Source organism: Gasterosteus aculeatus, chromosome 15 (assembly GCF_964276395.1).
Source record: "Gasterosteus aculeatus chromosome 15, fGasAcu3.hap1.1, whole genome shotgun sequence".
In the NCBI taxonomy this organism is placed as follows: domain Eukaryota; kingdom Metazoa; phylum Chordata; class Actinopteri; order Perciformes; family Gasterosteidae; genus Gasterosteus; species Gasterosteus aculeatus.
The window spans coordinates 16,152,060-16,174,005 of NC_135703.1; the positions used below are offsets into that span (position 1 = coordinate 16,152,060).

At 43.2% G+C, this 21,946-nt stretch overlaps 1 protein-coding gene across 1 annotated transcript in view; it reads right to left on the bottom strand.

The window, feature by feature from the left end:
* The window catches only part of LOC120833102 (transcription regulator protein BACH2), a 32,684-nt gene extending 12,503 nt beyond the window's left edge, over positions 1–20,181 (bottom strand). Inside the window, exon 1 of the mRNA XM_040199946.2 lies at positions 19,982–20,181. The gene's annotated coding sequence lies outside the window, so the exon portion shown is untranslated. The remainder of the gene's footprint in view (positions 1–19,981) is intronic.
* Between the last annotated feature and the right edge of the window lie 1,765 nt (positions 20,182–21,946).

Genomic DNA, 21,946 nt, shown 5'->3' on the forward strand with positions numbered 1-21,946 from the left:
AATCAAGCAGAACCGAAGAACTGTGTTCCAACCCAAGAGAGAGAGAGAGAGAGAGAGACTGTACAGACTTGCGTGCAAAGCTCAACCCAGATGATAGTCTGTTCCAGCTGTAACAGGCGATGCGACCACCACCACAACGGCACAAAAAAAGCTAAAAGTATGAGAATATAACGAGGTATATCTGATAAACTAATGTGGTAAAGTGAGGTAATATGTAATTATTTTAGAAATAAAAAATAACATTTTTTGAAGTGTATTTTTTATAATGCAATTAAAGGGGGGTAGGGGTGGTGGCGGGGGGGGGGGGGGGGGGTATTGCTCTTATAGGCATTTAAGATGGGCAAAGGGGCAACCTCCGAGTGTGAAATGAGAAGTCAATGCAGAAGCTCCTTAATCTTGCATTCTCTCTGATGACCGTAGGGGGGCGACTCATTTAAATGTAATTAATGGAACAAAATTAAGCTCCTGTTTGCTGCCCATAATTCTTCATGTTAGAAAGTGGTTTCAAAACAACAAAAGCTGGTTGCCAATTTTGGAAAATGGTTGCCCGCCATAGCAATCCGTTGTCGACGATGGCACGATGTCTTTTGCATCCCTTGAGGAAAGCGGGGACAAAAGACTATTGTTGGAACTTTTGAGAGGCTCACAAAGCAACACAAAACAAAACACTTCTAACTCATCCAGATGTTCCTCAAATGCAGGCTGCAGTACCTTAAATGCACACGTTCATTCCTTCAAAACAAGATAATTGTCACCTGCACCGATGTTCTTGGCACTGTGCGATTATCCACAGCTTGGGGTAACGACCAGGTGGAGGAGAATGGCGCATTAGGCATGCAAATGGCAACGAAGGAAAGTGGGTTGAATCAGCACGGGGCCCCCTGCCTCAGAGTACTTGAGGACCTACCATGATTTGGGCCCTTTGGAGGCGAGACACAAGAGTTCACACAAGCATAACACCACAAACAGAACCCTGTGGTCCGGTATCTGTTACTGGCGGCTGACTGCCATACAGCTGCTAACTGGGTATAAACTGGGAAACGTATGAAGAACGGCCAATTGAATCAATTTCCTTTTTGGAAGGATATCTCACTATCGAGGCTTAATTTCATGATTTATCTATTTTTGTGTGCAAGTTGTCTCTTGTTTATGAGGGTGTTTCCTCATAATGTAAAATACTGTGTATACTGTAAAAGGTCCATCTTCCATTGGGGTAGGTCCACCAACAAGGCTGCTAGGCTCATGTTTGTTGAAGCAGTTGGAATCTGTGTTGGGTTTCGGGGTTTGGTTTCCAGGGTAATTCTCACAGTATTCCATCACTTGATGGCTTGACAGCTCCAAACAACGACTGCAAGGAAATAATAAGTGAGATGCTTGAGGAGTGATTGGCAGATGCATGAGAAATAAACTCCAGGCTCAGACAAACATGAGTAGAGTCTTCTTGTCTGAGCTTATGCTAGCTTCATTAGTCAGGATATGATAATACATCTGCTGGTATCGGACTGAAATATTAAAAACTGTAAGATATGTGTATGAATGTGTAACTGTATCTATCAAGGAGTAAATAGAGATAGATGCAAATGGATTGTGGGCAGTTCTATCCATTTTGTGTCATTTCAATGCTGTAGTACTTGAAGCCCCGACACAGACAGCTGAGCATGCAGTCTGCCTGTGTCCCCAGCCCTTGGCACCGTGTGTGCGTGTTTGTGTGTATCAGCCACAAGGAGGGCTGCTTTCTGCCGACTCATGGCTTTTTAATGGGCACAGCCCAGCATTGGGGGCTTGCTGAAGCCGTATTCTGGCTCTTGTCCCTGATGATGTACACTGTTGTGTAGATCAGCTCCTGCTCCCCCTTAGGAACACTTCACACTCACGCCGCTCTCTGTAGCTTTTCATGATGCACATTGTTCTGCAGCACTCACTACATCATTGCCCCACACGGGTAATTTTTCTGTGTGCTACTGTTAAAGAGAACAAAGGGGGAAAGGCAGTTGCGAACATTGCTCTTAATTATCTATCGTGTTCCTCAGACAGAATGAACTGTACTCTACTGTTGGCTAGTGGTGCGACGGATAATCACATTTGGATCCAAACTGTAAATTCAGAGTTACAGATTGGATCAGCACTAAAGAAAAATAAGAGAGCAAATATATCTTTTAGATCCCTGACCAATGTTATTTTGCATTTAATCCCAATTCAAAATCATTAATGATGCACGTTGGCAGATGCAGGTGCCTTTGATGCTGGTCTAGAACCATACAACATATTATTTCAATCACTGTATTTATTTTAAGTCTATAAATCAACAAATATTCTTAATGTTACTTTTGCTTTGTTACAGTCATTAATAGGCAATAAAATATGTTTTATTAATTCAATCTAATCTTGTCATTAGTACTCATAATTATGTATTATACACTTTTTCCTTCATGTTGCGACAGCAACAACTTTCTCTGCTGCTTAGTATCCCTCAACTCGTTTGGGATAAGTTACTATTCTTTTCCACTGCAGATAAACCCTGTCCGCGTAGTTGGGATTGAAGTAGGTAAATTATTAAGAATTCAGTAATTCATTTTAATTGCTAAAATTAGCTGTATGGAGTTCACACTGAGGTTTAAGTTAAGCTACTGTAGCTGAACTAACGTGGAGAGTAAGGAGTCACAAGGTAAAGCCGGAAAAGGGTGTATTTGTATTATCTATTGTTAGTTAGTCATTCTTTTTTTGATCTCTTTTCTCCTCATTATTTAACTCGCAACATCTTAGGATATTTTGTTTTGTACGAGGTAGTGGGAAGATGAGATGAGAAGGTGGAATACAGTGATGGAACTTTTTATTATTATAACTAAATATAAAATATATTATATATTATTATTTTCATCATAAACATTAGGATTTAGCTTTAAAATGCATGAGCAATCTGCCGTTCGTGTTATTTACAGTTCAACTCTAAGGAGCCTTTCCACTGCTTCCACAGGCCCCCAACAGGCTCGCACAGTATTGACTCCACCAATTACAGAAATGATTTTAGAGAAATTGCATCAACATTTCCCCATTTCTCACTTTGCATAAGCCCAATCTTTGTAGTTTTAAGCTGTGCCTCTTCATGTTGTATCCCCCTTTCCCTTAGCAACCAAGCAGTGCTGCTGGTAAACTGTTCAGAGGCAGTCGGGGTCTTAGGTAAACAAGATATTGCTAATGGTTTCATCATCGTGTCTGGGCTTCGCTTTGGTTTGTGTTAGAAGAGGCCGAAACGTTTCAGCATCAGACTAGGCTGACAGGCAGCAAGATGATACCCATAATCCCCGAGCTGTAAAATTACAAGTGGAGGAGGAGGAGAAAAGCAGAAAGACTACGGTGGACAACCGCAAACACACACGCCACACTACTTAGTATGTGTAGCCAGTTACGCAGGATAAGGCTATCACAGGAAGGCTTTGGGAGACGAGCACATAGAAGTACTGTGAGCTGCAGATGGTGGGAGTGTGCTCATATATATATATATATATATATATATATATATATACACACACACACACATACACACACACACATACACATACACATGATGACGTATTGAACCGCTCCACTGGGTCTCTTAAAGCTCAGCAGGTGTGCTTAACAGGTCCCTCAATCTTGTTTTGAGTGTATCAACATCATGTTTATTTTATGCACGTTAATACACCAGATTAATACATTATTTCATCAAATAAATCAGATAGTTACATTGACCAAGATCCATATAAAGCAATATTGGTATTAAGGTGGCCAGCAGGTTTTCTCTGCTAATATTCAATGATCCACATTGGCTAACAGATCATTTCTCTTGTTATGTATTTTTATATTAGCTGGTATATATAAGACTAAAGGTTGGATTCAATGCTGTTTCAACCAACAGGGACAATTTTATATTTTCTTTCTTATAGTAATATATACTAACAGTAACAATAATTTCAATTAAATTCATTTTATTTTATTTAGTATAGCCGCAAATCGCAATTTATAAATTTGCCTCAGAGGGCTTTACAGTCTGTACACATGAGACATCCTGTGTCCCGAAACCCTGACATCGGCACAGACATATATAATAATAATAATAATAACACACAATTCAAATGATTAGGAAACTGTTCAATTGATAAGAAATCTGGTATTTTGATTGGGTTACAAGCTGCTTCAAACTATTGTTAGTACATTTGAAAAAACACAACTTTCTAACATCTATTTTATATGGCTGAAAAAAATCTTCGAACAACTGAATTTTGTTGTTTGAGACACATAAGTCATAAGCTGCCATTTTTCAACATTTCAAGTGAAAAACAACAGTTGGTTGACCAAAAATTGTAATCAACGGGTCGGAGAAAAAAGTAGATGAATCAGAATTGTAGATTCCGTCTTTGGATGTGTCACCCTTGTCCGTGAAGTCAATGGCTCAAATGTACGCAGCACTACCTAAACCTCCAATCAACCCTCGGCTCAGGAAATTGCCCCGTTAGCCTACATTCAACCCAGCAGAAGCATCTCACACACACACACACACACACGCCTAAAGCTGCTCAGACCCCTGAGACAGAAGGAGACAAGCAAAGGTAGCCATGGGCACACACACACACACACACACACACACACACACACACACACACACACACACACACACACACACACACACACACACACAGGAGTGCAGCCCAGCCGGCAGAGTAGAAACATCCAGGAGTGAATTATTCATCAGAGGAGCAGCAGAGCTCAACACCAAGCAGGGGCCTCCCCCCACAGCTGCTGCTACACACAAATATGAATTAACAAACACGTATAATTCACCAATTTCACTCTGCGTGTGTGTGCGCAGGTAGTACAGTCTGAATTGCCACTTTGCCCTACTTTCCTCCACCCTTCCTTGCCTTCCTCGCTGTCCTGATTATGTCTAATTTTCATCTGATGGTGTCCGGTGGGTATACTGGTAGGGAGTTGTGTCAAATATTCTGATGATATGTATTTGCTTAAAGTAGTACTGTCCAGCAGGAATAATTAGTAAAAACAGATTTTGCGTTTGAAATGTTTCAGAAACACTCCTAATCCTGCGTTGAGAGAAAGAACACAGTGGACATAAAAGTCCTGCTGGGATGCTCCCTTGTTGTACTGGGGCCTTCCATCCTACCTTATGGATAAGTGGCAAAATTCATTGGAGTGGCTTGCGGTGATGTCACAGAATGTTGGCCCAATCAGCCACATCCTTATTGGGGCACATGTCTGGACCGACGCTACTTTAGAACATCTAGAGCCGAGCAAATCTCGCCTTGTAGCAATCATTCATACAGTGCTAGAAATATACAAAAATAATACATGTATATATACACATGTTTTCAACACACTGGTATTGGATACGTACGATTGGCTGCTACCCTCGTTCAGCTATTGACATTTTGTTATTAGAACAGTACGCAGTTTTCCGGAAAGTTTATCATTTTTCTTCCTGATACAAGCGTAGTACTTGACACTCGCAAGGTCAGGTACTACGCTTGTATCAGGAAGAAAAATGATCAACTTTCCGGAAACAAATAGAGAAGAATCTTAATGTAGGGAATACATTTCCCCCGAAACAATTCAAGCTAAATATAGCCCTTAGTGCCCGCCACGTTAGGGGTGGCCCTCCATTTGGGCGTTCCCAAAGATATCTACACCTCAGTGCAGCACATTCAACAAACACTCTTTTGTTGAGCACGTTGGTGTGGATCTCAGTGGCCCGCAGGCTGGTGTAACTCATCCTGCCATTGTCAAGCAGAACTGGATTTGTGCAAATGAAACCGCCTCATTCCACCGGCACGTAGCCAGCTCTCCTGATGGACGCCGTGTGTCAGAGGACTTCTGGATGTGTGCGAAGGGCAAGTGGTCCACTGTAGGAGTGAACGGTTACCAGCAGTGAATGGAGTCTGGGGCACGGAAGATGGCGTGTGGAACATTTATGGAAAGACATATGTGTTGGTATGAGCAGGGAGGGGCGAGGGCAGGATTTGCATGTGGGTGTGTGTTTTAAAAGGGATTAAGTTACGATCCGTAGATCCCGAATAGCTGACTGAGGTACTTTGGCTCTGATGTCTTCTCTCTCCCCATCGATATGTTCACCTTTCGTCCTACAAGCGCACACACAGACACACACATGCACACAACAGTAGAGTGTTTCAGACTGCACATGGGTCGAGCAGAGCTAATGTGGAGCACTCACCGCTCTAATTTGCTTCCATCAGGAGGCCATTTGTAGCCATGAGAAGAGAGCTCAATGCCTGGATGTTCAGATCTTAGCAGTCCGAGACACAGCGTGAGTCTGCAAAAGCCATGATGGCATTCAAGGACATTTAAGGCCGGCGCATGCTTCTGCGTCATTGCGTCGACGCACTCGTTTCAATTCATGGTTCTACAAGTCTTGCGTGTGTTGCAGAGCAATTCACCGCCAGAACAACAGGTGGAGTAATGTGTTTTTGTTGAAGACGACCTAGAGAGTCACGTCTATTTATTTATTTGTCTATTTATTTATCATAGACCTTATTTCCCCGTGCATCGCCACTGCTGCTTTTCATCGCGGACACATTTGTCCCGTATTTTCCTCCACAACTTTGTGCACCTTTCGAGCGGAAAACCGGCGTTTGCGGCGATCTCCCTCCGTGAATCCAACCCGCTTCTACAACCCGCCAATGACGGCTTGTATAAGCGGTCATATTTACACATTTCTTCCGACAAAAGTTCTTAAATCTGATCCGTTCTCTCATAAACATTCTTCTTTTTAATAATGGCGGTATCGGGCTATGAAAGCAGAAATGTGAGACTCCGTAAAATTTAGTTAGCAGACCAATCGCAGCCTGGGGCGCTGCGGGACCATTTTTCAAAAAAATGGGTCGACACTCGCAAGCAAGGGGGTCTTGCGTCTGCGTTGCTCTGAAAACGCAGAAGCATAAACTAGGCTTAAGTGTGATAAGTGTGATTATGGTTGATGCCGACGGGAAGAAACTGTTTGTGTGGCAGGAGGTCTTAGTCCTGATGGACCTCAGCCTCCTGCCAGATGGAAGGGGCACAAACAGGTTTTGTCCGGGGTGAGAGGGGTCGGCTACAACCTTTTGGCTCGCTTTAGGGTCCTAGAAGCGAAAAAGTCCTGCAGGGACGGAAGATTGCAGCCGATCACCCTCTCTGCAGAGCGGATGACACGCTGCAGCCTGTCCTTGTCCTTGGCTGTGGCTGCAGCGTACCAGATGGTGATGGAGGAGCAGAGGATGAACTCCTTGATGGCCGTGTAGAAGTGGACCATCATTGTTTTTGGTAGGTTGAATTTCTTCAGCTGCCTCAGGAAGAACAACCTCTGCTGAGCCCTCTTGGTGATGGAGCTGATGTTCAGCTCCCACTTGAGGTCCTGGGTGATGATGGAGCCCAGGAAACGGAAGGAATCCACAATAGTGACGGGGGAGTCGCACAGGGTAATGGGGGAAGGTGGGGCTCTGTTCCTCCGGAAATCCACAACCATCTCCACTGTCTTTAGAGCGTTGAGCTCCAGGTTGTTCTGGCTGCACCACGACACCAGACTCCCACCTTTAGGCGGACTCATCACAACCAGAGATCAGTCCAATCAGGGTTGTGTCATACGCAAACTTCAGGAGCTTGACGGACTGGTGACTGGAGATGCAGCTGTTGGTGTACAGGGAGAAGAGCAGAGGGGAGAGGACGCAGCCTTGGGGGGAACCGGTGCTGATGGTCCTGGAGGCTGAGACACGTTTCCCCAGCTTCACGTGCTGCTTCCTATCGGACAGGAAGTCTGTGATCCACTTGCAGGTGGAGTCGGGCACGTGTAGCTGAGTTTGTCCTGCAGCAGAGACGGGATGATGGTGTTGAAGGCAGAGCTGAAGTCTGCAAACAGGATCCTGGCGTAGGTTCCTAGGGAGTCCAGATGCTGGAGGATGTAGTAGGGGGCCATGTTCACAGCATCGTCCACAGACCTGTTGGCTCTGTAGCTACCTTGTCCAGATATAGTCGGTGGAGGAGTGTTTTTAGCTGTTTAAACTTTTTGCTGTCTTGGTGTTTAGATCGCAGTTGAGAACAATCTGATCATCACCGAACAGTTCTGAACGGTTCTGAAAATGTCGAGCCCTGAGGTTGCCTATCACTGACCCACACCCGCAAACACACAAATACACACACTGAGGATACAAGACCGATTCTATCAGAAGCGTGAATCTCATGGATTACATCTGAATTCATGGTTTAATAAATAGGAGGCGTTGTGCATTTAATTCTGGTTGTTACCAACAACCTATAATAAAAAAAATGACAAAAATGACTATATTAGATGCATGCAATGGTCTCATAACCAGACATTCCTTATTCAGTTACCTGGATGCTCCAGGATAAGCACCGCTTTATATTACCGTCAGCAGCCCTATCCCACCAGAGACTAAAGGCTTTACCTCTGCTTTCTCATTAGCCACCAGACTCCTTTGGTCTTCATTACACTCGGCTGGTGTGTTAGTGTGTGTCCTTGATGAATTACAATGAACACTATCACAACCAGGCCCCTCTAATAAAGCATACTGAGTGTCTTAGAAGTTTGATTTCTCATATAATCACAGAAAAAAAGCTGAACATTAGGCTAAAGGCCAGCGAGTATTTGGCTGCAGAGAAAGAAAACCCATCTGCTGTGCTTAGATACAGACCTGGAGGTGAGAATACCATTCCTGACTGAGCCTTTGTGCTGCTGCTCTATGAAGGCCTCGGTGGTCTTTCTACTTCCCTGACTCCGTTTCTATCTCGGAGCAAACATCTGCCAGTTCAATGAGGACTTTGAGGCTCGGCCTGCTAGGTCACAAACAGAGTTCTGCACCTTAACGTTAGCGTCCTGTTCATTTCAGATGCCTTGTTTTTACTCTGCTCATTGTATTTATTAGATCTTTAGCTTCACACACGTGTGGCATACAAACGAACAAACACAATATTGTTGTACATGTATATATACTGTTTTTTCACAAGGAAATGAAGGTACTCACAACTTAGCAAACACCATGATTGAATGTTAAAGTCAAAGTGGAGAGGTCTTAAGCTGCACTTCCTGTTAACCTTTTGAATGACTGAATTGACTTCAAATGTGTAGAAATGAACCAAACCCCCGTCCCTCCCCAAACGTGTGCTTGATGGAAGCCATATCAGAAAGAGGAATCCTTTATGTTCATTTTGATTTGGCCTCCTCTCATTAGTAGAAACGTTTGAATGGGATCAGCCTTTATGGCCTACTGGAGAATGTGTTTTGCTATCGAACCGGCAAGGCAACTCACTGATGGCAGTATTATCAAGTGGAGAACAACAACAGCACTATGGGAGAAAGACAACAACATGGGGTTTCATTGGTGGCAGCATGTTGCTTCCATCAGAAGTGAAATGATAAAATACAAGGAAGACCAGTTGAGTAGCTGGTAGACTAATTGGACATGACAGCCCTCTATGGAATGATAACAATTTTAGATGAAAAAGTCTCTCAGGGCAGCAATGGGATGTGGAATAAGAGATGAGCAAAAGGGCGATATCAGGGCCGGGGTCTTTGTCCTCTAGTGTTGGACTAAAGGATCCATGGCATTGTGAGCTTTACATGTTTGTGATACATCGCAACTGTGCGATAGAGATCATTTTTGGGAGGAAGTCGTGAAGCCAGGGATTCTGAGCAGAAGGATTATTTTGTCTCCTTCACGGAGTGGAGGTGTGAAAAATTAAAGCACACATGTGGGCTGCATGGCGCCCACAAAGTTCCTCTATAGGAAAGATTAACATTACATTTCATGAAATGAAGTGATTTAGTGTTTCAAACGTTGTTTTGCACTGCAGGAAACAACACGCTGGGATATGATGCCAAACATAAGAAGGCGCTTCAATGACTCAGATGATGATCTCATCCATGGATACTAGTTTCCCATGATCCCCTGCAGTATGGTGTCATACATCTTGTCTGCTGCCCTCAATATCCCCTCCCAAAACCCATTAAGAATTCACTCCTGGTCAGATGGATTTGATTTCACCAGTTGGGAGGGGGAGGAGGGCGCTCCATCCCCCGGAGGTCTCCTCTACAGTCATGTGTCTCCTTACACCTAGTGGGGGTAGTTTTTGCCGTGAGAGTCACACTCAGGAATGGAAATCCTGCAGGAATCCAAATTGGCTTCACCGGAAAGGTAGACAAACCGAACTGAAGTGAAGACGCAGATGTAAGGTTTATCATACGGCCTGGGGTCTTATAGCAATATCTGGGTTTAATCACCCAAACCCCCAACAAGCCTTTTTCTTAAACTAACACCTGGCAGCTGTCTGTGTAGGAACCATGGGGAACCTTTCTGCTGACAAACCAAACAGTCAAAGGCAATCATGAAGCTGCACTTCATGAAGCTGCACTAGGAAAATATGTACTTGTAAAATTCCAACACTTGTCGGGGATGTGCTGGGATTATAAAAGCCTGTACAGACAATCTGACCGATGGTTTGAATATTTCCCACGCAGATGGCATATAAGCCAGGGCGGGTCCATGAAATCTAGTGTGAAAGGTGAATTTTCGGGTGTCCTGAATGAATAAATAAAGATATGTAAAGATAGAGGGTGTTATAAAGTCTTACTTAAAACAAATCATGAAATTTACATTATAAATTGTTAAACTGTATATTCGAAATATTGAATATATTATGAGAATGCACTAACATTAGTGTTCTTCTACCTAGGGATAACTTAAAGGTGTTTCATACCCGTCTCATTTCTACTCATAATGTAAAACCCAATGAAAGCCCTGAGAGAAATGAAGAGCAGCTCTTGTTTGCATCCTGTGGTGGTTTCACACCACAGTGAAAAAGGCTGAAATATTTTAGTGTAAAGTCTGCAATTAGCTTATTCTCCCAGGCAACCCTTAAAGAAGCCATTACACCATGAACAAGAACAAAACTGTGACAAGTGACATGGCCTCCTCTCTCCCCCACATATTCATCAAATTAGCATCAATTAAGCAAAAAAATCTAAAGCACTCTGCTAATTGTTGCCACTATCCAACCCTCTGTGACAAGGCAGGCGTGTGTGTATGTGTGCCTGTCTGAGTGGTTTGGTGTGTGTTAATTGGACACGATGAAGCTCATTAGCAGAAGCCCCAAAGACCCTGAACAGCGAGTGTCAAAGAAGAAAGGGCTACATCACTCGGTGCTTTCTGCAATTAACACTGCTGCTGATCGTTAAGACGTGGAAGAACCAAAACAGCACTGACATGTAAAAGGGCCCCACTGGATTGAAACAAAGCAACAATCAAATACATACAAATTCATATTTAATAACAACAAATTAACCATCAAACTGATTTTTAGCTTGAACTACTAAAAAAGGGATGAACTATCTGACTGTTTTTTGGATTATCAGAGCAAAGGGGTTGCAGGAAGCTCTGGCAACACTGAGGGAGACAGGAAGAAGTCTAAGGCCAAGTGTGGACAACAAGACTTTGCCATCAGTTGCGCAAGTCAGCGCAAATTTCTTTGATCGGAGACCACAGAGGTCGGCACAGAATCAGTGCTCATGTCTGTCAGGAACCGAGCCCCGGGGAAGAGCGGCAAGCCTTCAAGCAAATTATTTTTGTATTGACCATATTTGATCTGAGGAAGAGTAAAGTAGAGACCTGTCAATCAATGTGTAGCCCTGCCCTAAAGCATATTTGGCTTTATGGTCCATTTCACTCTGAATGGATTCCAGAATTTGACTCTAAATGGAGCATCATTTACATTTACAGCTGTATTAAAAAAGTCTATAGATTAAACAAACCAAGCAGAGGACTCACCCCCTGCTGGCTATTAGAGAGAATGCAGGCTGCCGTAGTCGAGTCTCTTCAAAGAGACATTGATCAAAGAGGATTTCATAAATAAGGGTACAATAGCTTGTTGATGTTAAAAACATGAGGAACATTAAACTATTTGAAAGTCAATGTTTTATATGATAATATTTTGAGTCATTTTCTATTGCTACAATTTTTTGAATTTGGATATTGAATTAATCAATATATAATAATAATATATCAATCAATCAAAATTAATCAAATAGTTTGGGATGTTTTACCAGTCTGAAGGAGGTTTAAATAATGGAAGCATGAAAAGTATTCTGTTTTTGTCTGTAGTGTCACAACTTAAATTAAGAATGTATTATATATATATATATATATATATATATATATACATACACACACACATATACACACACACTGATTAAGAATGGTAAAAGGCTAAATTAAATAATTAACTTAAATGAAGGGGATAACGCAGCTTTAATATATATATATTTATGTGAAAACATCTCCTTCTCACTAAGACTACATTTTACAAGTCCACACACCAACATGTCAACATGTCATGTGATAGCATATTACTGCTAGTCATGTGACCACCCAATAATCCGAACCAAACCTGAAGGCCTCATAATGGAACTGAATGGAATCTCTGTTTGCTAGTTAGTTCCAACACGGATTGCTTGTTTACTATGTAACAATATCAAAGATATGTGACTACAGACTACACTAAGTATAAATGTGATGTCCTGATAACATATTTTACTGAATATTGGTGGATGGCGCAAGTGAAACTCAATTTCACACTGTGATGGTTGAGGTAATATATGTAATTAATCAGCGGATAACCTGTGTGTGGAAGTGTGATTGGATCGGCATTAATCAGTTATGTATTTGTATTATCAACCAATTTACCAATCCAGAGGTTTAGAATTAATACCTGAATCGGCCCACGTGGCTGTAAAGCATGACAGAGTCCTTGTTTATCACCTCTGCTGCTGTAATCCTTTGCGGCACACTAACCCTTAATTGCATCACATCAAAGCCGGAGCCGTGTCTTCCCTCGGCAGCCGACGTGAAAGACGAATTTCAGAGCACCATAATCTGTCTCGACGGGTGGAACCTCCGCAACATCAAGCGGGCCCTTAACAGCTTCACCGGCGCTGTTACATCAGCCCACGAGACCAGGACCCAAGAGGCTAACTAGGAGGGGTGCCGTTTGTCTGCTTTCAGATAAATGATCTGCATGTTAAAAGGGTTTATGTGTACTCAGTGTACTGCTACAGAGCAGCAGCAATGTTGGATGAGTTAGGATAACAAAAATGTTGTTTTTTTTATGAATAAAAATCTTCAGGAATGTTTTTTATATTCGTGTTTCTTTCCTTTGCAAAAAATCCTCTAAACCGTCTATTTCATTCATGAGTGTCATATTCTAAAAGGTGCTACTTTGAATAAGAGCACTTCTATTGTTTCCAAATTTCCCTCTAGGTGGCGACGGCTGAGCCAGAAGCTCGGCGCTAACAGTGCTACCAGAGTCAACATTGCAAACAAGGGCAACAGTAGCCACAGAGCTAACCGTGTTTACCTGAGGGGGAACCATGGCTCTTTTACGGGAAGCACAGAGTGCACCAAAGTAGCAGAAGCTACAGCCAACGAAAGACTTGAAAGACTGAAAATTAACTTTAAGTCTATTCGTCAATCTGTCCTGTCCCTCAGAATCCTCTCACGTGACTTTCTGTTACATTTAGCTTAGCAAGCCCCACGTTGTCCGTGTTGATTTAAGCAGTGCCCAAAACAGGCAACCGTCATGTCACCATCTTTACCCCCCACACCCACCACCCCAGTCTACACCAATCACTGCCAGCCATGCCAGATGGGTTGCCAGATATGTGGCACAGTTAGATAAACCCTACAATGCCAACAGTGCCCTGGGCAGTGACAGCTGAGACTATGGAGTCCTGTTGTTGGTGAATCGGTTTGAGCTTTTTGGTACACTGCACTTAAGATGGAAAACTCAAGAAATGATCATGGAACATGTTGCCGTCGGTAGCTCAATCAGTGTTGATAAATTGTAATAGCTTGATACTTTTGATATTCAAAGCAGTACTGCCAGGACACATGTTTGAAAAGATACATAAGGGGAATTCTGCCATTGGTCGAGGTAAAACTATGGATGTATGTTCTAGACAAGAGATTCATTCAAGACGAGTCCTTACTGACATGTGGCACTAGTGGTGAATCAGTGGTTGCCTGAATGGGATGATCTCCAGATGGAGAGAGCCTGAACTACATCTTCAGACTGCCCTCTGAGCATTGCGCTAAAAGTGGAACAAAAGTAGTTGTGAATATTCATTGCTTGAACTGGTTTTGTGCTTTCAAAGCTGCAACAATGCCTTATATTTGTCATAGGATTAGTAGAACAAAAAGCAGAAATGATTTAATTGGTCTGCTCAGTTCAACATTTAAATACTTTGTCACTTCTACGTCATTCGTTTTGTAAAGGCTGCTCTGTCTAGATGGTTCATGAGAGCTAATGGTCAGCTAGCGAGCGAGCGAGCTACATCCTCAGGAGCTTTTCAACCCCAAGAAGCCCAAAGTGGCCTGTTCTTTTGAGAATTGGAATATTTAAACAATTACAGCAGTGACAAACTGTAAATTACTCTTGACCGAGCTCCAGCCAGCTCACAGGGGGCCATGTAACACATCAAGAAGTGGCCAGCCGGGACTCATTGATGAAATTAAAAGAGTCTATTAAAGTTGCTAGCTTCCTGAGGTTGTGACCATAAACTCATGTTTACAATGTTTAACTGAGGTAATAAATCTAGTGAGAAATGAAGTTTTTTCATCAGACTTTTATATAGGACCAGAAAGGTCCTGTATAAAAGTCTGATGAAAACCCAAGCACCTAAAACCTCTCTTTGACCGCCGTGAAGGAAACTGACGGAGAGAGTCCTCGCCTCAGACCGCCGCCGCGCACTTTCTGAGGCCGATAAAAATAGACATGCCTAGAGAGAGAGTGATTAAGAATTTAAAAAGGAGAAAGAGAGGAAGAGGTGGACAACCACAAAGGAAGGGAAAAGAGACAAAGGCAGAAGAAGATCCATCAGACGCTGGGAGCGTAGTTTCCTCTGTCTGCCCCTGGAGCTCCGCCTCCTGGGACAGTCTGTACTCATCACATACACACACACACAGACAGACAGACACAAACAAACACACACACGGTCAGGCTGCCCTCCACCAGTTCCTCTCACCTGCACATGTTAAACACACACCAGTGCTGTGGGTGTAAATGATGCATTACGGTCGCTCTGGCAGCGAGCCGCAGAAGAAGAAGAAGGGAAACCTGCAGGAAGACAACAAGCTCTCTTCCTCCCACTGACGAACACAAGAATGCATCTGCCATCCATCAAACGCTCGTACTAGCTGGATAATGCTCCTGCTGCATTGCTCGCTTCAGTCACTAAATGGGTCGGGGGGTGGTCCACGTGCTGCCTTGCAGTCTCCAAAGTGCACACTGAACCTGTCAGTCCCTCGGTATCTGTGCCAGTGACGTGCGGTCACTGGAGGCAGTGCCTCCCCTTGTGTCATTATGGAATGTGAAAAGGAAAGATTTAAAATAAATATATATATATATATAACATTTGTCAACTGATGATAGAAGTGTAATTATTAAATTCCAATTATTAAATTCCAATCAATCCCATGATTGTTATAGTCAAAATCGAAATGCATTTGTGTATTTTCCTTTTCAAATACGGGGAGGCGGCAGCGACGAACTGCACCTCCTCTCGGATTGCGCAATCCCTCATAAACCCGGTTGAGCTGCTCATGTTTTTGCTCATATTTCAGCATGTGCAATTAATGGCTCTATATGTCACCAATGTAATGTTTGTACACAGTTTTATCACATGTCCTCCCATCCCATAGTCTGGGTCCTGTATTTCACGTATGTTAAGTCTTTCTAATCTGACATACCAAAGACGACTTTCACCCCGACTGTTGAAACTAAAAAGTGAAAACAGGACTTTTCACCAAAAGTCATAGAGATGTTTTTCCCGAAGGATAGGCAAATTTAATGTAATTTACAAGTAAAGATAAGAGCATGCACACACTGCTGTACACAACAAAAATAAAAGACTAGCCCTATTTCCAATAATTTTTTAAAACATGAAAGAACATTTAAGCCATACGGTACAAGAGGCTGTACTTTATCGTCAATAATGCACTGTTCAAGGGTGTTGTTGGCAAACCGTATTGCTTTAGGTTGTCCGCGACATTATTAGTAAGTAAATAGTTGCCTTTCAGCACAAAACAAGTTGTATCCACCAAACGTTGTGTGTGGCATTTGAGCAGCCTACAGAAAATCCCCGTACCTGGCTGTTACTATGCAACAGACTAATAACATCGGGAACTTGGGAACACATTTGTTAGCCTAGCACCAGAAGTTGGTTGATGATTAGCATTAGCATTAGGGCTGTTTTTTGGCGATCGCCACCGAGCTAAAACGTAAAACGGTAAAACGGTCGTGCAAAATCTAACGGTTAGTTTGATCACCGCACTGATATGAACGCTCAGGTCAATGTAAACAGGTAACATTACATTATGGCTCAATTCAGTACACTCCGTGACTCACTCTCAACCAATCAGAACGCTTGATTTCATCTCCCCGTATTATGAAAGAATATACGATACGGAATATGAAACATAACCAGTAGTTGAAGTGCAAGCAGCCAGTTGAATGGTGAATTTATGCTACTTTGTTGAGTTCAAATATTTGTGAATGTGACTTTGAAAGAGTCAGTGCCTCCCCAGCCACGATCCTCACCGCACGTCACTGCTCTGGGCTGGTTCTACTGAGCTCTGAGTCTATGGAAATACCTCCCCATCTTACCCGTTATATCCATTCCTATTATATTTAATGATGCTGGATTACCAAAGGCTGTTGGACTAGTGAAGGGTTAAGATGAGGCCTGTACATTTTGTCCATTTAGTGGCAATTTCTTTTTTATAAATCCATTTTAAATAAAACATTTGAAGCTGTGTAGGAAGAGGGTTGTGCAGAGACAAGGATGTGGAAGAGCACAGAGTACAGTAAGGCCTCCTGACAGACACTTTAGATCAGCTTCACTGTGTTCGCTCGTCTGCCTGTGTGTGTGTGTGTGTGTGTGTGTGTATGTGTACTTGGTCCTGCCTGAGCACATGTGAATGCCCACCATCAGATGCATGTAGGGGACATAGAGACATAGTACAGACATGTGAGTATGTACACACACACACACGGACCCATCCCCCTCAGAGACTATGTCCTCACATGACGTAATGAGGATGGAAATAGACGGAGGGTACTAAGAGTGCTAGCTGTATTTAACCACTGTTAAAAAGCAGCAATATCACCAAGATCCTCAGGCTTTTTGACAGGGAGCATAAGGAGTTGATCTGTAACAAAGGATTAGGCTTTGCTCGACTCAACATGACGAGCCAACGGATGAAGGGACGTCCTTCTCCAGTAGGCTGTGGTGGCGGCCTGCTAATCAATTGGTAGGCCCGCCCAAAAGCATACTGCTTTCTGGTCTATTTCACCCTAAATGGACCACCATTTACTAAATGAACATACTGCTGCTTTGAAGAAGACTTGAAGCTACAGATTGAGACCATAAACCCTCAGGGACTAACAGACTGGTTGAGTGTGAGAGTCTGTGGGGGTTTGAATTTGTGTAAATATGAATGGGACAGCACGTTGCAGCCACATGTCACGCCACCGTGACAACTTCAACGTCTTACAGCCTTTTCCCTCATAAGATGAGAGGTCATTCTAAATAATGTTTTACTGTTTTTCATAAAAATAGCTTAAATATACTAAATATTTGATGAATAATATAGCAATACACGCAGACACACACACACATAATATATATATATATATATATATTGATTCCAAAACGACAATTCATGTATTACTACAGGTTACTTTGAATCGTAAAACCAGTTAAGCTAATGTCAAAAGTATCCAAATGGTCAACCAGAAAAGTACTGGTGAATTTAAATAATTGTTTTTTAAGTCCATTCATTTTTTAGTCCATTCGTCATCCGTTTTTTAGTCCATTGCGCCAAAAGGCCAACTACTTGCTGCTTTTAAAAGACATGTTGTTTTTAACAATATTGTTGAGATATATCTCAGTACAATATTTTGCTATTTTGCTTTTGTTGTTGACTTTTTGTCAAACAAAGAAAAACATCACTTTCAGCAATTTGGTATATTGTTCGAAACTGAACAATAAAACAATTGCCTACAACCGTGTTGGATCAAACCACTGGTGTGCTGTCACCAGACAGACTCTGGACTTTAACAGACTTGATTAATTTCATCAATGAGTCCCAGCTGGTCACCTCTTCACGTGTTACATCAGAGCGGCGGATTGAAAGACGTTATTTACGCCCTGAACGCACTGATAAAAGAACAATAATTAAAGCCTACTGAATTCTCATATTGCTGGAGCAGATTCTTGGTCCTGTTTTTGTTCTTTCATCCTTACTGTGGTGTCATCCAGTGGCAGTATCTAGAACGACAGGGATGTAATGCTCAGGTTTACTCTTTAAAAGGAGCATCACATCCCATCCTCTTTGGGGTCATCAATTCCTTTAAGATGCACGTCTTTGGACAGTGGGAGGAAGCTGGAGAATCCAGAAAACCAAACCAGGAATCAAAGCCCCTCTTTCTGCGAGACACTACACCTCAGCGCAGCCAGATGAGACTTGCACTTACAGAAAGTCGGTGGTAGTGCAGAGACAGTTTTAAACAAATATAGTAGAAATCCATCTAACAGAGGCCAATAGTTTCTGACCTTTAGGCCTCAATGTGGGTCATGCACTCTGTATAACTCACCTTCCGCGATGCAGCTCAATAAGTTATTTTTGCCGCCACCGCAAAGCCAGGGGAGTAAGCTTTTTTTTTTATAAAGTCTTCGTTCCCGCCATCCAACGCACCTTCTCTGCGACACGAAGGTGACTTAACAGAGCTCCACATCACACGATACAAGACGGAAAGTATGCAGGAGGGACACTTTCTGTGACAGGTAAAATGTGCCTGATTGTCCCATTTATAATTTTTTATTAATGATGGTTAATGTAAACACATACGCCATGTCTCCAAGATACCCCCCCCCCCCCCATGACCAAGTGCAGCACACACCGCGATGCTGCTGTTTCTTTCACACCAGGAGCAGTGGAAGAAGGGCTTTGTAGGAGGGACGACAAGAAGCTCATCCCTCCGCAATAAAGGCACGTTTACAGTCCATGCATGTATCGTTTGAGCAGATGATGTACCATTGAAGACTCCTAAACCTAAATTAACATTAAACGTCTGTTCGGCTGCAGTGAAAAGAGCACCTTGGTTTCTCCTATTTCTAGACCTTTAAGGTCCAGGGGGGCAGTAGCCCCTAACGTTGGCTTATTTGTGACATTTACCACACATTCAATTCGCTTTGTGTCCACAGTGGACACACGTCGACATATGGTCCACACCGCGATGCTGTTTACCGAAGCGACTGGTTCAGTCAGCGGCTCGGGGCGGGAATATGGGGGTGGGAGGCTGGGTCCTTTGTCCCTCTGCAGACCCCTTCCTCCCCCCGGCAGCATGACAGCAGCGCCCCCCTCTCGCTTAGTCTTCTATCAATACGCGTTGTGTGGTTCGTCGTGTTTGCGGGATGCGGTTAGCTAAACAAAAGCACGAGGCACGAACAGATAAGCGCCGATAAGTTCCTCGTGGAACGAGGCGGCGCGCGCGGTCCGTCCTGATGACGCCACAAAGCACCGGAGACACGCGCGCTCTGCGCCGGCTACTGTCAGTCCGCGTGCCCTCAGATAGCGTGCGCTGTTTGGGCTTCTTGTTGAACCAAACGGCGTAGCGCCACAGCCGCAACGACACAAAGCACTTTGTCGGTGTGGCGCTACTTTCTCCGGCTAGAGAAACACGCTTTTCTTTTAGGGAAACCCACTGAAGCACAACGCGGCTTTAACACACCTGCGCGGCAGGTAGACAACACAACGTGTGAGCAGACACACTACTGTGTACTACGACACAAACAGGTGAGAGTCCCAGGCAGACCGTCGGGTCCCGTAGTAGCGCGCGATGGTCGCTCGGTATCAACACCGGGACCACTTACCGTGTTTTTCCTGCTCGTCGTGCGTTCGATTCCTCAGGAATAAGAGTGAGTCCGCATTGTGTTATTCCCACAGCCCCTCGACCGCCACAAGCGCTGCTTTCAACGGACCGTGGGCATCAGTCGGTGTGTGGCGGATGGGTCTCCCGTGTGTGTGTATGTGTGTGTGTGTGTGTGTGAGATGATGAAACGCCTTTTCTCCTCTAGGAGCTGCATTGTTGACATTGGCTTCCTGACGTCATGCCGGCCCCCATTCACAACAACGGCCAAGCCCCCCTCTGCTATGGAGACGGAGCCCCCCCCCCCCCCCGCCTTGGTTTCGCGTACTGATACTGTACACGTCATTAAAGTACGGAAGATTATTGTTTTTTATTAAAGCTTTTTTGGTCTGCTCAATAACATTTCAGTAAATAATTTAATAATTTAATTTACAATTTCCCGAAACCCAAATGGATTCATATGTCTTGAATTGATGAAGTCCACAAACATGAGATATTCTTACCAATTAAAAGTAAAAAAAAAAACAATGTTTGGAAATTTTTCTTGAAAACTGATATAAACAATGAATAAATCAAAAGTTTCCTGACTACGTACTGACTAATAAATTAATTGAAGCCACGTTTTGCTGGATTAAAGCAGTTAACTTAATATTCAGAGGAGTTTTGAGATGCCTCAAGAGCAGCCAGCCAGAAAATCCTGGAATAGAAAGCACTTCAAGGTTTCGGACCACAACGCTGTTCTGCTCTTTCCACACACGCTCCGCAGAACATAGACATTCACCTGAGGAGTCATATGTGAAAACGTGTCTGAATCATTGGGACAGACTTTACCCCAGTGCACAAGTCCACATCACTAACAATGAGATGTTCCTGAAGTAGTGCACAAAACAGCAAGAATGCAAACGCCTGAGGGTGAAGAAGGGTCCGATACAAGAAGAGCAGGCATGCAGGTGGGTCACTACTCACCGGTTAGCAGGGGGCTGCACCACAGCATTTTACCAACTACGGAAACTGGGACTTTTTCCCGCACACCGGCACTTTGACACCGTCACACCTTCCACTGTAGTAGGTGAAAGGTCAGATAACATAGATGCTTGATAAGGGAGTCTACGTTTATTATGACCATGAAGGTCTGTGTTCAGGATATCGGGCTGTCGATCACTTTTCTGTCCCGAGGACAGTTTCTGGACTAACATTGGGTCGGATAATTGCGAGGCACCTGAATAACTGCATTCTTTATTGTTTTTAGGGAATTACAATCACGGTTTTAACTTGGCACATGTTGGAAGTGGGAAGGTTAAACAAAAATGAAATAAAACTGCTTGGTTAGTTTTCAATTAAAGCATCTTGGTTTTACATAGCGCTCCACAAAATATCGTCTAACTCAAAACCAATCCCTGAGGCAAAAAAAGTTGGGGACCGCTAAATTAAAATGAGTTTTCACACTAGGATGGTCCTGTGTTTGTTTGACCCTTCCATCCACTCCCATGGACTTTTATTATAAACATATTGATGACACGCACAAACCAAATTTAGTTTGGGAGAAAGTATGGGTTGTGCACTGGAGATTGGGATGTCTGTCACTTTTTTCTGGGTCAGCGTACCACTTCGGTCCAGACTGAAATATCCCTGCAGCTTTTGGATGGATTGCCACTAGGTATTGTGCCGTCATTTATGGTCTGGTAAGCATAAAACCTAAGCATAAAAACACTAATCTAAGATGTTGAACATGGTAAAGACGGTTTGCTTACTAACAGGTCTTAAGAAAGCTCCATAAAAAATAAGTGCTAATAATCATATATTCCCAGATCCACAACAGACAGGAAAGATTTCAGAATAAAATAGGAGACGCAGAGACACTGATCATTCTTAAAAATAGTCCTTTAATAGGTAACTTTGGGTAAAGGGAATGGGGTTCAAACACAAAGGGTTCCTCCCCGTCAGGGTCTCTGGTGCCTGTGTGGACAGA